The sequence below is a fragment of the Lithobates pipiens genome, unplaced genomic scaffold, assembly GCF_037356315.1.
Source record: "Lithobates pipiens isolate NorthernLeopardFrog02 unplaced genomic scaffold, aLitPip1_a1.2 Scaffold_30, whole genome shotgun sequence".
In the NCBI taxonomy this organism is placed as follows: domain Eukaryota; kingdom Metazoa; phylum Chordata; class Amphibia; order Anura; family Ranidae; genus Lithobates; species Lithobates pipiens.
Window position 1 is genome coordinate 172,067,821 of NW_027507791.1, and position 16,387 is coordinate 172,084,207.

Below are 16,387 nucleotides of genomic sequence, written 5' to 3' on the forward strand. Positions count from 1 at the left end.
CAGATGCCGCAGGCTTCTTTTTATGTTGTTGGTGTTGACCTGTTTTTTTCGCTTGTTTCCCAAAGTGATCATCTTGGCATTTGTCAAGAGGGTTGAGAGTACCTAAAGAGATCGCTTACAGCCGCATCACCCTGAAAGCACACTCTCTCTTCTGATCTCAGAGGCTAAGAAGGGTTGGGCCTAGTTAGTACTTGAATGGGAGAAGGCCTTGGAATACCAGGTGCCGTATTCTTCTTTTTATGTTGTTGGCGTTGAACTGTTTTTTTTTGCTTGTTTCCCAGGGTGACTATCTTGGCATTTGTCAAGAGGGTTGAGCGTGCCTGAAAAAATCTATTATGGCTGCATCACCCTGAAAGAGCCAAATCTCATTTGATCTCAGAGGCTAAGCAGGGTTGGGACCTGGTTAGTACCTGGATGGGAGACCGCCTGGGATTTCTCGATGCCATAGGCTTTTTTTTTAAGTTGTTGGTATTGACTTATTTTTTATTTTATTCTTTTATTCTTTTATTAAGTATATGTAGGACAACATAAATATAACAGTCAACCATACAGCATGACCCAGGGTCACAATTACATGGTAACAAAAAATAGGCAGCCAAATAACTCTGGGTTCTCAGAGGGGAGTCATACAGTTTCATGCAGAAAAGAGAGAAACCCCACCTCCGACATGTAGTACAGTATAACTAGTGCAGCTCCGTTCGGACAAATGTAATCATGGAGAACAACTGGGACCACAGCGCAATATCTACATTTGTGAGAGTTTTTATCGTCCCGGTCACCTCCACCCAAAAGTTCCTCAAGGCTGGGCATGCCCAGAAAATGTGTCCCATGGTCCCCGTATCTGAATTGCACCTCCAACAAACATCTGGGATCGATCTATTCATTTTATTCAGAAGGTATGGGACTCTATTCCGGCGTGAGACTATCTTGTATCCTGATTCTTGATATTGGTTTGCTATGGAAGCTTTATGTACTAAGGTCAGGATCTTCCCTATCTGTTGTGGGGTAAATGTGATGCCTAAGTCCCTCTCCCATTTGTGGATAAATGGTGGGGTCGACTCCTCCTCCTGACTACTCAATAGGTTGTACAGGAGGGAGAGGGTGTGTCGCACAGGTTCCCTTTTGTGACAGATGGATTCATAGGGCGTCAGGTCTCTAGGAGTGTAGGGGGCCCTTTGTATGGCCAGAAGAAAGTGACAAAGTTGATAAGCACTAAACAAGTCAAGCAGAGGGTCAGAAAGCTCGGCGACAGTTTGCGTGGTCGGGAGCCCTCCCGAGGGCCACACCTCTCCCAGACGCTGTTTCCCCACCACTGTCAACTGTCGCAGTTTCTTGTTGGTAAATCCCGGTGGGAAGTCTGGATTACCTATAACCGGAGTCATTGGTGACGGCAGGAGAGCAATGTGTGTGCAGCGGAACAACCTCCGCACAACAGCCAACGTAGCTCCCACTATGGGGTGATCTCTGAGGTCTTTTGGTAGGGAGGACAGGAGCCACGGGGAGGTCAATAGGGGAATGGGTCCATCCTCAATCTCCATCTCCACCCACTGCTTGTGTGGGCCATTACAATGCCAATCAACGACTCTCGCTAGCAGAGTCGCTCTGTAGTATTGTCTCAGATCTGGGAGACCCAGACCCCCCTTGTCCTTTGGTCTGGCAAGCAATTGCAAACGGGCTCTGGGCGGTTTGCGTGCCCAAATAAAGTCCCGGAGCAGCACCTGCAGTTGTCTGAAAAAAGTTGTGGGTAACTGGATCGGTAATGTCTAGCTAGCAGAGTCGCTCTGTAGTATTGTCTCAGATCTGGGAGACCCAGACCCTCCTTGTCCTTTGGTCTGGCAAGCAATTGCAAACGGGCTCTGGGCAGTTTGCGTGCCCAAATAAAGTCCCGGAGCAGAACAAGTATAAGATCCGCGGGAGGGCCATCATTTTGAATGCATTACAGCGCCCGAACCAGGTCAGTGTTAAAGCATGCCAGTTTCCCAAATCAGATTTTAGTCTATTCAGGAGAGGGACAAAATTAAGCGGGTACAATTGCGCTAAATCCGCTGCGATGTCAACGCCCAGGTAACGTATAGATTTTTCAGCCCTGTAGAATGGAAAAGCAGAGCGGAGCCTCTTGGCCTCACCATCCGGGACCAATATATTCAATACAGCCGACTTGGCGCAATTGATTTTATAGTTTGATAGGCTGCCGTATCGCCGGAGAGACGCGAGTATATCGGGAAGCAAAATGTGTGGATTGGAGACGGAAAAAATTAGATCGTCAGCGTACGCCGCAATTTTGTGGTGTGCCGAGGGTTTGGATATGCCAGTAATATTCGGGTCATTCCGAACGTGACACATAAGTGGTTCCAGTGTCAGAATAAAAATTAGGGGAGACAGAGGGCACCCCTGCCTCGTCCCATTAGTGATGGGGAAAGAGTCCGAGCACCGCTCGTTCACCCGTACCGCTGCCGACGGCGTGGAGTAAAGCGACATTACCCAGCTCATCATGTTGGGGCCAAGACCTATATGTTCCAGGGTGGCCTGCATAAAGTGCCAGGCCACCCTGTCAAAGGCCTTCTCCGCGTCCGTTGACAACATAAGCAAGGGCCTTCCCTGTACATGCGCCGCATGGATTAAATTGAGGACTTGGGCCGTATTGTCTCTAGCTTCCGACTTATTTTTATTTTTTTTTGCTTGTTTCCCAAGGTGACCATCTTGCCGTTTGTCAAGAGGGTTGAAAGTGCCTGAAGAGATTGCCTACGGGCACATCACCCTGAAAGCACCCGATCTCGTTTGATGTTGGAGGCTAAGAAGAGTCGGTCCTTGTTAGTACCTGGATGGGAGACCACCTGGGAATACCAGTTATTGTAGGCTTCTTTTTATGTCGTTGGCGTTGATTCGTTTTTTTTTCCGCTTGTTTCCCAAGGTGACCATCTTGGCATTTGTCAAGAGGGTTGAGAGTGCCCAAAGAGATCGCTTACAGCAGCATCACCCTGAAAGAGCCCTATCTCTTCTCTTCTCTGAGGCTAAGAAGGGTTGGGCCTAGTTAGTACCTGGATGGGAAATGGCGTTGGAATACCATTCTTCTTTTTATGTTGTTGACATTGATCTGTTTTTCGCTTGTATCTCAAGGTGACTATCTTGGCATTTGTCAAGAGGGTTGAGAATGCCCAAAGAGATTTCCTATGGGTACATAACCCTGAAAGCGCCCTATCTCCTCTTATCTCAGAAGCTAAACAGGGTTGGGCCTTGCTAGTACCTGGATTGGAGACCACCTGGGAATACTAGGTGTTGTAGGCTTCTTTTTATGTTGTTGGCCTTGACCTGTTTTTTTTTCACTTGTTTCCCAAGGTGACCATCTTGGCATTTGTCAAGAGGGTTGAGAGTGCCCGAAGAGATCACCTAAGGCCCTATCACCCTGAAAGCGCCCAATCTCGTCTGATCTTGGAGGCTAAACGGTGTCGGGCCTGGTTAGTACCTGGATGGGAGACTGCCTGGGAATACCAGGTGCCATAGGCTTCTTTTTTTTTATTTATTTTTTATTTATAGTAGTATGCGACATACAATGCAAAGGCAACTTCACAGAATGTGTGATACAAATAGTTACAAACAAACGATCATATTGCATGGATATCAGAGCCAATGGTTAGAAGTCCGAGGAGAATAGCACGTGTACAGCTTTGCGGTCATATCAAGATGAGATTAAAGCTCCATCTCGTTGGGATCCTCTACCACTTAAAATTTTATTGATACTAGCCCTGCTACCCTCGAAGAGTTTAGATAACCATAGATAGGGGAAGAGTATTGTGTAGTAGTCAAATGGGGTCGGAACATACCATTTTCTTTTCCCTTTTTTGAGTTAAGAAGGGAAATAGTAGAACTGAAAGGAGGGAGAAGGGGAAAGAGAAGATTGGGGAAGGAAATGTCAGAAAAGGAAAAGAAGGGGTAAGGGGGTGTCGTGGGTAGAGTGGATAGGGTGGGGTCCCCTGGGGTCCCCTCCCAGGGAGCAAGAGACGCCCTCGGCTCACCAGCTCATCAGCCGTCCAACGTTTGGAACAGCGATCTCCAACGATCACCATGAGCTTACTATGTCTCGCGGAGGTATTCTTCCAAAAAACGAAACTGGGTCCAGTAGAACAATCTGTTCCCATGTTCCTCCGTTTTATCCCTCATTGTGGCAGTCAGGTCTTCCATTCGTTCAATATCATTTACCCTTGTGAACCACTGGGTCACCATTGGAGCAGATTGCTGTTTCCACTGACTTGGGATGCAGGCCCTAGCTGCATTGAGGAGATGTTTAAGTAAGGACTTATGATAACGCTTTCTCGACATAGGAGTTAGATTGAGAAGAACTGCTGTGGGATCATTGGCTAAGGAAATGTCTGTGAACTTGTGGATGAGTCTCAGGACAGGCTGCCAGAATGTTTGTAATTTAGGGCATTCCCAGAAAATGTGGAGAATGGTGCCAGCCTGTTGCTCACAGCGCCAGCAGCGGTCAGATTGACCGGGGAATATTTTGGCCAACACCACCGGTGTACGATACCAACGTGTGATCTGCTTATATGACATCTCCTGATATTTACTGCAGAGTGACGACTTATGGGCGAAAAAGAGTATTCTGTCCTTCTGTGGTTTGGAGAATGTAGTTTGTAAGTCCCTTTTCCATTTAGCTAGGAAGGGCGGATCCATGGAGGATTGTGCGTCTGTCAGGATTTGGTAGGACCTAAAGAGGGAACCATGAATTGGGCCATCATCAAGGCAAAGTTCCTCGAAGGGGTGGAATTGTCTAGAGAAGAACGAATGGTTAGGTAGTGATCCGAGGAAATGGATGAGCTGTCTAGCTCTCCAGCTATCCAATGCAACAGGTACTTGCTCTAGCAGTATGGTGCCCGTGGGAATCCAGCCCGTGGGTCCAAGAAATAGGGCTTCTCTCAGAAGCCCTTTCGGGGCTTGCCTGGTAAAGGCCTGGTCAGACAGGCCCGGAGGGAATCTAGGATGTCCAATAATTGGGGTCATAGGAGAAGGGAAGTTAGTCAGGTGGGAAAGGTGAAAAAAACTATCCATCTCGGCGAGCGAGGGGCCAATTAACGGGTGAGTAGTCACACAGGGCTCCAATGGCCTCCCCGCCCAAGGCAGACCAGCCAGTGGAACCCACGCCGTCTCCTGCTCTAGCTTGACCCATAGCTTCAGTTCCCCATGCCGGCACCAGTCAACCATCCATGTCATGTGTGTCGCTGTGTAATATAGAGCAGGGTTCCGGGAAGCCAATACCTGCCTGCAATTTCAGTCGCAATAGCATTGCCCTACCAATACGCATATGTTTGCCGCGCCAGAGGAACTTGATAAAGATTGAGCGAACCGCATGAAAGAAAGTCTGGGGTATTTTCATAGGTAAGGCTTGAAGTAGATATAGAAGTCGTGGCATCGCGTTCATCTTCAACACATTACAGCGTCCGAACCATGACAGAGCTAGTGGGTCCCATCTTTTAAGGCCCGCTGTAAGCCCATAGGCTTCTTTTTATGTTGTTGGCTTTGACCTGTTTTTTTCGCTTGTTACTCAAGGCGACCATCTTGGCGTTTGTCAAGAGGGTTGGGCGTGTCTTGAAGAGAACGCTTACGGCCACATCACCCTGAAAGCACCCGATCTCGTCTGATTTCAGAGGCTAAGCAGCGTCAGGCCTGGTTAGTACTTGGATGGGAGACTGCCTGGGAAGACCAGGTGCCATAGAAGGATCTGGCCTGGTTAGTGTCTTGATTGGGAGATCGCCTGGGAATACTGGATGCCGTAGGATTCTTTTTATTTTGTTGGCTTTGACCTGTTTTTTTTAGCTTGTTTCCCAAGGTGACCATCTTGGCCTTTGTCAAGAGGCTTCAGAGTGCCCAAAGAGAGTGCCTACGGCCAAATCACCCTGAAAAAGCCCAATCTCATCTGATCTCGGAGGCTAAGCAGCGATGGGCCTGGTTAGTACCTGGATGAGAGACAGCCTTGGAATACCAGGTGCCGTAGGCTTCTCATTATGTTGTCGGCGTTGACCTGTTTTTTTCCCCTTGTTTCCCAAGGTGACCATCTTGGGATGTGTCAAGAGGGTTGAGAGTGCACAAAGAAATTGCCTATGGGCACAACACCCGGAAAGCGCCCAATCTCATTTGGTCTCAGAAGCTAAGCAGGGTTGGGCCTGGTTTGTACCTGGATGGGAGAGCGCATGGGTTTTCCAGATGCCACAGGCTTCTTTTTATGTTGTTGGTGTTGACCTGTTTTTTTCGCTTGTTTCCCAAAGTGATCATCTTGGCATTTGTCAAGAGGGTTGAGAGTGCCTAAAGAGATCGCTTACAGCCGCATCACCCTGAAAGCACCCTATCTCTTCTGATCTCAGAGGTTAAGAAGGGTTGGGCCTAGTTAGTACTTGAATGCAAGACGGCCTTGGAATACCAGGTGCCGTATTCTTCTTTTTATGTTGTTGGCGTTGACCTGTTTTTTTCCGCTTGTTTGCCAGGGTGACTATCTTGGCATTTTTCAAGAGGGATGAGAGTGCCCAAAGAGATTGCCTATGGACACATCACCCTGAAAGCGCCCAATCTCCGCTGATCTCAGAGGCTAGAAAGGGTCGCGCCTTGTTAATACCTGGATGGGAGACCGCCTGGGAATACTATGTGCTGTAGGCTTCTTTTTATGTTGTTGGCGTTGACTTGTTTTTTTTGTTTGTTTCCCAAGGTGACCATCTTGGCGTTTGTCAAGAGGGTTGAGAGTGCCTGAAAAAATCTACTATGGCTGCATCACCCTGAAAGAGCCAAATAACTCTGGGTTCTCAGAGGGGAGTCCTACAGTTTCATGCATAAAAGAGAGAAACCCCACCTCCGACATGTAGTACAGTATAACTAGTGCAGCTCCGTTCGGACAAATGTAATCATGGAGAACAACTGGGACCACAGCGAGCCAGCTTATCATGACCTATGTGAACCAGAGTAAAATATGAGCCGGTCGTGTCCAGAACCCTGGGGTTTTTCTGGGTCCCGAAGGCTAGTAAGGAGACAAGGCATAGTCAAAAGGGAGGACGGGGGGAGAAGAGAGTGCAAAGACGGAGAGAGAGGAGGGGGGGGATGGCGGCGGGGAAAAAAAGAAAAATAAAGACAAAAAGGGAGGGGGGGGGTGCCACCCAGGGCAGACATGGCCTACGTAGGTAAACGTTAGATGTTCAGTCATTTTCTGGGACAGGGGCGCTGCTCACCTCCTGAATGTAGTCTCGACTACCAGTAAAATACCTCCAGGGCCTCCATGTAACACTAAATGCCTCTTCAGTGTTGCGGTCAATTCTTCCATCCGGAGAATATGATTGACTTTGGAATACCACAGCACCTTGGATGTGGACTGATTCTGCCTCCACAGTGTGGGAATGCAGGCCCGGGCGGCGTTCAGGAGTTGCATCGTGATGTTTGTTTTGTATTTTCGACCAGGCTGTTCGGTCAAGTGTAGAAGGCACGCTGCTGGGTTGTCTGCGATATCTACATTTGTGAGAGTTTTTATCGTCCCGGTCACCTCCACCCAAAAGTTCCTCAAGGCCGGGCATGCCCAGAAAATGTGTCCCATGGTCCCCGTATCTGAATTGCACCTCCAACAAACATCCGGGATCGATCTATTCATTTTATTCAGAAGGTATGGGACTCTATACCAGCGTGAGACTATCTTGTATCCTGATTCTTGATATTGGTTTGCGATGGAAGCTTTATGTACTAAGGTCAGGATCTTCCCTATCTGTTGTGGGGTAAATGTGATGCCTAAGTCCCTCTCCCATTTGTGGATAAATGGTGGGGTCGACTCCTCCTCCTACCAACTCAATAGGTTGTACAGGAGGGAGAGGGTGTGTCGCACAGGTTCCGTTTTGTGACAGATGGATTAATAGGGCGTCAGGTCTCTAGGCGTTTAGGGGGCCCTTTGTATGGCCAGAAGAAAGTGACGAAGTTGATAAGCACTAAACAAGTCAAGAGGAGGGTCAGAAAGCTCGACGACAGTTTGCGTGGTCGGGAGCCCTCCGGAGGGCCACACCTCTCCCAGACACTGTTTCCCCACCACTGTCAACTGTCACAGTTTCTTGTTGGTAAATCCCGGTGTGAAGTCTGGAATACCTATAACCGGAGTCATTGGTGACGGCAGGGGAGCAATGTGTGTGCAGCGGAACAACCTCCGCACAACAGCCAACGTAGCTCCCACTACGGGGTGATCTCTGAGGTCTTTTGGTAGGGAGGACAGGAGCCACGGGGAGAACAATAGGGGAATGGATCCATCCTCAATCTCCATCTCCACCCACTGTTTGTGTGGGCCATTAAAATGCCAATCAACGACTCTCTCTAGCAGAGTCGCTCTGTAGTATTGTCTCAGATCTGGGAGACCCAGACCCCCCTTGTCCTTTGGTCTGGCAAGCAATTGCAAATGGGCTCTGGGTGGTTTGCGTGCCCAAATAAAGTCCCGCAGCAGCACCTGCAGTTGTCTGAAAAAAATTGTGGGTAACCGGATCGGTAATGTCTGGAATAAGTATAAGATCCGCGGGAGGGCCGTCATTTTGAATGCATTGAATGAACCAGGTCAGTGTTAAAGCATGCCAGTTTCCCAAATCAGATTTCAGTCTATTCAGGAGAGGGACAAAATTAAGCGGGTACAATTGCGCCAAATCCGCTGCGATGTCAACGCCCAGGTAACGTGTAGATTTTTCAGCTCAGTAGAATGGAAAAGCGGAGCGTAGCCTCTTGGCCTCACCATCCGGGACCGATATATTCAATACAGCCGACTTGGCGCAATTGATTTTATAGTTTGATAGGCTGCCGTATCGCCGGAGAGCCGCGAGTATATTGGGAAGCGAAATGTGGGGATTGGAGATGAAAAAAATTAGATCGTCAGCGTATGCTGCAATTTTGTGGTGTGCCGAGGGTTTGGATATGCCAGTAATATTCGGGTCAATCCGAACGTGACACATAAGTGGTTCCAGTGTCAGAAAAAAAATTAGGGGAGACAGAGGGCACCCCGGCCTCGTCCCATTAGTGATGGGGAAAGTGTACGAGCACCACTCGTTCACCCGTACCGCTGCCGACGGCGTGGAGTAAAGCGACATTACCCAGCTCATCATGTTGGGGCCAAGACCTATATGTTCCAGGGTGGCCTGCATAAAGTGCCAGGCCACTCTGTCAAAGGCCTTCTCCGCGTCCGTTGACAACATAAGCAAGGGCCTTCCCTGTACATGCGTCGCATGGATTAAATTGAGGACTCGGGCCGTATTGTCTCTAGCTTCCGACTTATTTTTTATTTTTTTGCTTGTTTCCAAAGGTGACCATCTTGGCGTTTGTCAAGGGGGTTGAAAGTGCCTGAAGAGATTGCCTACGGGCACATCACCCTGAAAGCACCCGATCTCGTTTGATGTTGGAGGCTAAGAAGAGTCGGGCCTTGTTAGTACCTGGATGGGAGACTGCCTGGGAATACCAGGTGTCGTAGACTTCTTTTTATGTTGTTGGCATTGACCTGTTTTTTTTCCGCTTGTTTCCCAAAGTGACCATCTTGGTGTTTGTCAAGAGGGTTAAGAGTGCCTGAAGAGATTGCCTATGGCCACATCACTCTGAAAGCACCCAATCTCGTCTGATCTTGGAGGCTAAGAAGAGTCGGGCCTGGTTAGTACCTGGATGGGAGACCACCTGGGAATACCAGTTATTGTAGGCTTCTTTTTATGTTGTTGGCATTGATTCATTTTTTTTTTCTCTTGTTTCCCAAGGTGACCATCTTGGCATTTGTCAAGAGGGTTGAGAGTGCCCAAAGAGATCGCTTACAGCAGCATCACCATGAAAGAGCCCTATCTCTTCTCTTCTGTGAGGCTAAGAAGGGTTGGGCCTAGTTAGTACCTGGATGGGAGATGGCGTTGGAATACCAGGTGCCGTATTCTTCTTTTTATGTTGTTGACATTGACCTGTTTTTTTTCGCTTGTATCTCAAGGTGACTATCCTGGCATTTGTCAAGAGGGTTGAGAGTGCCCAAAGAGATTGCCTATGGGCACATAACCCTGAAAGCGCCCGATCTCCTCTGATCTCAGAGGCTAAACAGGGTTGGGCCTTACTAGTACCTGGATTGGAGACCACCTGGGAATACTAGGTGCTGTAGGCTTTTTTTTATGTTGTTGGCGTTGACTTGTTTTTATTTTTGTTTGTTTACCAAAGGTGACCATCTTGGTGTTTGTCAAGAGGGTTGAGAGTGCCTGAAGAGCTCGCCTATGGCCACATAACCCTGAAAGCACCAGATCTCGTCTGATCTCAGAGACTAAACAGTGTCGGGCCTTGTTAATACCTGGATGGGAGACCACCTGGGAATACTAGGTGCTGTAGACTTCTTCTTATGTTGTTGGCGTTGACTTGTTTTTTTTGTTTGTTTCCCAAGGTGACCATCTTGGCGTTAGTCAAGAGGGTTGAGAGTGCCTGAAGAAATCTCCTACGGCCGCATCACCCTGAAAGAGCCCAATCTCATCTGATCTCAGAGGCTAAGCAGGGTTGGGACCAGTTTAGTACCTGGATGGGAGACCGCCCGGGATTTCCAGATGCCGTAGGCTTCTTTTTATGTTGTTGCCGTTGGCCTATTTTTTTCCGCTTGTTCCCAAGGTGACCATCTTGGCGTTTGTCAAGAGAGTTGAGAGTGCCTGAAGATATTGGCTACGGCCACATCACCCTGAATCTGTTCCATCTCATCTGATCTTGGAGGCTAAGCAGGGTCGGGCCTGGTTAATGCCTGGATGGGAGACCACCTGGGAATACCAGGTGTCGTAGGCTTCTTTTTTTTTTCAAATATAATTTTTTCTCCAAACAGGGGAAGACGGTCCCCCGAGTACATAATGCAACAGAGAAATACAGAGCAAAAAGCAGCTGAACAATACTTGATACAGGTATATTCGCAACTGTGAGTCTGCCTTCCATCAATCACAATAATTCGAGGCATGGATAAAGTACTGTACTAAGATCCAGGGTCACACAAACCCCAGGTCCCTCCGGCATAATCCATCCAGAGGGGGGTGTGGGGCCGTCATTCCCAATTTTCCACTTTTTCCAAAAGAGAGAGGGGGTGGAGGGGGTGAGAGATAGGGGAGGAAGGCAGAAAAGAGAAGGGGTGAAAGATCATGAAAGGAGAAGAGGGGACGAGACACGATGGCAGCCACTGTCCAAGGGGCCAGTTAAGGAAAGCTCAGAGCACTAAGGCGATAGCAGGCGACATCCTTCCAGCGAGAATATAAAGGTATTCCAGATGTCCCAGGTTTGTTTAAAAAATTCTTGTTTACCTTGTGATGTGAGGATCAAGTCCTCCATTTTTTTTAATGTCCTCTATTTTCCTAAGCCACTGAGTAATGAAAGGGGGGGAACATTTTTTCCAATAGAGAGGGATGCAGGATTTCGCCGCATTTATCACATGCCTTAAAATTGATTTTTTTGTACTTCTTAATGGAAATCTGTGAATGGTGCAAGAGAAAGAATGGGGCCTTCGCTCCTGCATAGAGTCTCAAACTCCGTCTGAGGGCGGGCGAACGTTTGAGGATTGGGGATGGAATGGAGAAAATGATGTCGTTGCGCCGCTCTCCAAAAAGGCAGTTGGAAAAGCCCTGTCGGATCTTTTAGGGTTGAGAAAGAAGGCCATTTTCCATCAATGTCGAATTTAGACGCATTGTCTAGGTTGGAATTTCTAAGTGGGTCCCCGGTTCAAAGTTCGGATGGCCATGTATAGGGAATAGGGGGGAAGTCAAAGACGTGAGTGTGTTTTGGGTAGCGATCAGGTGACTGACTTTCAACTAAGCCCCTATAGTGGGATGTGACGTCAATTCTGTGGGTAAATCCTTATAGCACCACATGACGCTTCTTAGCGGAATTCGGGAGTGAGTTTAGAAAGTTTGTTTTGATTTCAGTCCAATACACACCCCAGATGGGAGGCCAGGTAGTAGAGTCGCAAGTCAGGGAGAACCAACCCTCCCTGTTGTTTAGACAATGTCAGCTGTGACCGCTTAAGTCTGGGATTTTCGTGGGCCCAGTTAAATTGAGTGAGCAAGGATTGAGTTTGCTTAAAAAACGGGACTGAAATCTGGATCGGGAGAGCTTGGAAAAGATAGGTAAATTTAGGGAGTATGTTCATTTTAATGAGATTGCATCTCCTGAACCAGGAATGGAGGCCAGAATGCCACCCGTGAAGCAAACTGCGGATCTTAGTGACAAGGGGTTGGGAGAAGTTTTAAGGGCTGTATGGGTCCATTTAAATCGAAAATTGGACTGCAAGTCTAGTAACGTTTGCGGAGGGACTGCAACCCCTATGGCCTCTGATTTCAAGAAGTATCCCGTATATCTGGAATTCCCGAAGGAGATTTCGCAAGGAAACTCTGGGATTCATCAGCGAGAACAGCATGTCATCCACGTAGGCAGATATCTTGCACTCAATAGTACCCATTTAGAGTCCCGTTATGTCTGAGTTTTGTCGAATTGTGGAGAGAAAGGGTTCCAGTGACAGGGGCGACAGGGGGCAACCCTGTCTGGTCCCATTCCCGATGTCAAGGGGAGATGAGAGAACCCCATTCGCTTTGACTTGAGCTGAAGGGCGTGAGTATATCTTACTTATCCATGCCAGCATCCGTTCACTCAGACCTATATGGCGAAGGACCGAGAACATGAATGTCCATTTGACCCGATCAAAAGCCTTCTCGGCATCAGTACTCACAAAAAGACAAAGGGTCCCAGATGACTTTGCTTTATGGACCAGGGTAAGCACCTTAATGGTGTTGTCCCTATCTTCCCTGGTGGGAATAAAACCTAACTGGTCAATATGTATAAGGGACTGCAAGTGATGTGCCAATCATGTGGCGAGGATTTTAGAGAATAGTTGTAGGACCGAATTTAGGAGGGAAATGGGTCTGTAGCTCCCACATAGGCCCGGGTCTTTGCCCTCCTTAGGTATCAACGAGATGTGGGCTCTAACGGTATCCTCGGGAAAATCCCCATTCGAGCTCAGAGTATTAAATAAATTCACCAAGCGCAGGCCGAGAACAGGGAGAAAGGTCTTATAGTATTGTGCGGTATATCTGTCAGGGCCCTGAGCCTTACCCACCTTCGGAGGTCCCACGGCTGTCTGGACTACTTCCAGTGTGATCGGGGCCTCCAAGAACTCCAGTGAGTCCGATGAGAGGGTTGGTAGACCAGAACCGGTTACATATTGTCCTGTCCGGACCCTGAATCAGGCAGGTTGTAGAGATCAGAGTAACATTTTTCAAAGACTTCGGCTATTTGGGTTGGGGTAGAGGCCCTCTGGCCATTCTCATCTATCAACTGTGGCATGTAAGAGGAAGATTTCAACTCCTTTACCGACCTGGCTAAGATTTTTCCGCATTTGTCCCCTGACTCCTACGTCAGTTTACGACAAAAGTGGCCGCTTTCGCTTTATAATGGAGTAGGTCAGCAATCTGGGTACGGAGTGTCCCCAATTAAATCTCTAAGGTCCATGAGGGGGCATGTTTATGTTTCGCTTCCACAGAGGCAAGTTCACGAAACAGATTAGCAAGCTGTTTCTTCTGTGTTCATTTGATGCGCGCCCCGTGCCTGATAAGTACCCTGCGGAGTACTGACTTGTGAGCCTCCAAAATTATCCCCGGGTCGCAGTCCTGCATTTAGTTTTCTTGGAAATAAAGGTCCAATTCCCTGGTCACATCTGCTAAAACTTCCGGTATCTGGAGGAGGCTCTCATTAAGGTGCCAGAATAGAGACCTAGGTGAGGGTTTCCTAGAGAGGGTGTAGGTAAGGGCTACAGGAGCGTGGTCGGACCAAGTAATATGGCCGATGGAGGAAGAGCTCACCAAGTGCAGTTGGTCATGTGGAATCAAGAAGAAGTCTATCCTCAAGTATTATTTGTGAGGGGAAGAGCAAAAAGAGTAGTCCCTTTCCCCAGAGTGTTGCAGACATCAACTAATTGGTCATTCAGTAAACACTTAGTAATCCGCTTTCTAGAGGAAATGAGGAGCGAGGAGCAAGAGGCAGAAGTGTCAACCGATGGCGAAAGGGGACATTAAAGTCCCCACCTAATATCAAATGGCCCTCCCGAAAGTCACATAATCTGTGCAGGGTAGTTCTGAGGAACGTGTCTTGGTGATCGTTGGGAGCGTACACAGTGGCAAATGTAAAAAGGAGCTCTCCAATGTGGCCCCTAAGAAAAAGATATCGGCCCCCAGGGTCCACCAGAGAATCCTGGAGAACCTAGGGGAGCCTGCTAGAGATCAGAATGGAGACTCCCTTGGTCTTAGAGGAGGGGTTAGTAGAGTGGTAGACCTTAGGGAAGGATCTCGACCATAGAAAGGGGAGGCTAGTATTTTTAAAATGTGTTTCTTGTATAAAGGCTACATCAGTACAGGAAGTCTTCAGTTCTCACAGGAGGATCCACCGTTTTTCAGGGGAGTTCAGTCCCTTAACGTTTAGAGAGGTGACCTTGACTGAGTCTGCCATTGCTCCTCGGGGAGGGGGAGGGGGGCGTCAGAGAAAAGCAAAGAAAGTTGAACCAAGGTAGGTATTGGGTAGGTAATGGATGGCGGGAACTAAGGGGGAGAAAGGAAGGGCAAATGGAAGGAAAGGTAAGGGGAAAAAGAGGTTGGGCACCTCAACCCCAGGGGGAGAGGGAAATTAAGGGTTGTCCGCACTCAACAGTACAGGAAGGGTATACTAAAACAGCACAATTATGCTATAGCGCTTACCAGATGTACACTGGGTTTAAAGCGCCGTCCTACTTGGGTTGGTGGGTAGACAGGTCGGAGAGGGAGCCCCCGGATCCCAGTCCCCCCAGTCCCGGCAGTGGTAAATGTCACGTCTGATACCGGTATGCAAATAAAAGGCAATCAGTAACATCATAGAACCAAAAAATAATAGTATAATCAAAACAGAGGTAGAGCATATAACTGTAAGCACTGAGGGGTCTCCTCAGCTCGCCCTAAACGTAGGCATGCACGAGGGAGCCCGTCACAACAGAAAAGGCATCACAGAATGGGATCCACCACCTCCCGTCCCATACCCCAAAAGTACATGCAGCCCTCGAACAAATGCATTTCTCCCTTTGGCAGATTGTCCTCTCCTTACCCCCTCTCCCCCGTCCACGCCCCGGGGGGAAAAGGGGGAGGGAAGGGGGAAAAAGGGGGGAAGGGGGGTAAAGGGGGAGGGAAAGGGGGGAGGGAAGGGAAGGAGGGGAGGGGGGGAAGGGGGGAGGGAAGGGGGGCCAGCAAGGGAGAGGGGACAAACATGCGGAAATGTCAAGTCCTTTAGCGCACTCACACCAGCAACCACCCGGACCCCATAAATTTCAACTCCTCCCCTCCATGGTCACCACATCAAGATGAAAGAGGAGCAGCCCTGGTCGGTGCATGGAGAATCCGGCAGTCAAGGGGCTGGGTCTACCATCCCGCCATACAACAGGAGACTTCACCCGAGCAGCAGTCCTGGGGCCCGCCAATTAGTGTCTCTCCTGCATCGCTATCGGGGGCTGTGTAGAGCATCCAGAGGGAGGCTGGGACCGCTCCAAACAGTAAGGGGTAAATCCTCCAGGGGGGTCCAGAGTCAAACTGGAGGGAAGCAGTGTCTCGTACCAATAGGCTCAATAAATAAGTCATCCAGGGTGTCCCCGAAAGCTGCAGAAGGCAATGCCGACAAAGAGTAGGTGGGGGCCAGAGGGGGGGGGGGACGAGTGGCACAACCAGGGGGAGGGGACACATATGCGGGAATGTCAAGCTCTTTCAGTACAGCGCACTAGGTATCACTCAGACCCCCGAAAGTGCAACTCCCCCCTCTAAGGTCAAGACTCCAGAAGGGAAGATGAGCCGTCCTGGTCTGTACATGAAAGAACCTGCTGCCAAGGGGTTGGGGCCATCATCCCTTCTTCCAATGGGAGATGCCACCGGCATGACAGCCCCGTGTCCTGTCAAGTGGTGCCCCACCGACAATGTCGTTGGGGTATATGTGGAGCATCCAGGGGGAGGCAGGGACCACCCAAACAGTGAGGGGTAAAGCCTCCAAGGGGGACCGGTGTCAGACAGGAGGATAGCGGTGTCTTGTACAAGTTGATTAATTAGACAAGTCATCCAGTGTGTTCCTGTGAGCAACGGAAGGAAAGGTCGGTAAGGATTATGAATGGGTGGGGGCCAGGGAGTGCATAAAACTGCCACCAGATGACCGGGGCAGAGAGGGCAAGGGGATGAAAGTCAGATCTGGTAGGTGGGGGTGTGAGGAGTGTCTCATATTACTCACGTTGGCCATCCTTTGAAGCTGAGCGCTCTGCATACCCAGGACGTTCTGTATATATTAGCCTGTCTTTTGTACACATTAGCCTCTCTGTATCAACTAGCCGGTCCTCTGTATACACTAGTCCATCTGTATA

At 49.0% G+C, this 16,387-nt stretch overlaps 8 pseudogenes; all 8 read left to right on the forward strand.

Moving 5' to 3' along the window:
- The first annotated feature begins 3,385 nt into the window (after window positions 1–3,385).
- On the forward strand, window positions 3,386–3,504 carry LOC143947324 (5S ribosomal RNA; annotated as a pseudogene).
- Window positions 3,505–5,597: 2,093 nt separating this feature from the next.
- On the forward strand, window positions 5,598–5,716 carry LOC143949385 (5S ribosomal RNA; annotated as a pseudogene).
- A 160-nt stretch (window positions 5,717–5,876) lies between these two features.
- Window positions 5,877–5,995, forward strand: LOC143949021 (5S ribosomal RNA; annotated as a pseudogene).
- Window positions 5,996–9,347: 3,352 nt separating this feature from the next.
- On the forward strand, window positions 9,348–9,466 carry LOC143949966 (5S ribosomal RNA; annotated as a pseudogene).
- Window positions 9,467–9,566: 100 nt separating this feature from the next.
- LOC143946082 (5S ribosomal RNA) lies at window positions 9,567–9,685 on the forward strand (annotated as a pseudogene).
- A 319-nt stretch (window positions 9,686–10,004) lies between these two features.
- Window positions 10,005–10,123, forward strand: LOC143949584 (5S ribosomal RNA; annotated as a pseudogene).
- A 102-nt stretch (window positions 10,124–10,225) lies between these two features.
- Window positions 10,226–10,344, forward strand: LOC143949709 (5S ribosomal RNA; annotated as a pseudogene).
- Window positions 10,345–10,660: 316 nt separating this feature from the next.
- LOC143949384 (5S ribosomal RNA) lies at window positions 10,661–10,779 on the forward strand (annotated as a pseudogene).
- Window positions 10,780–16,387: the final 5,608 nt, after the last annotated feature.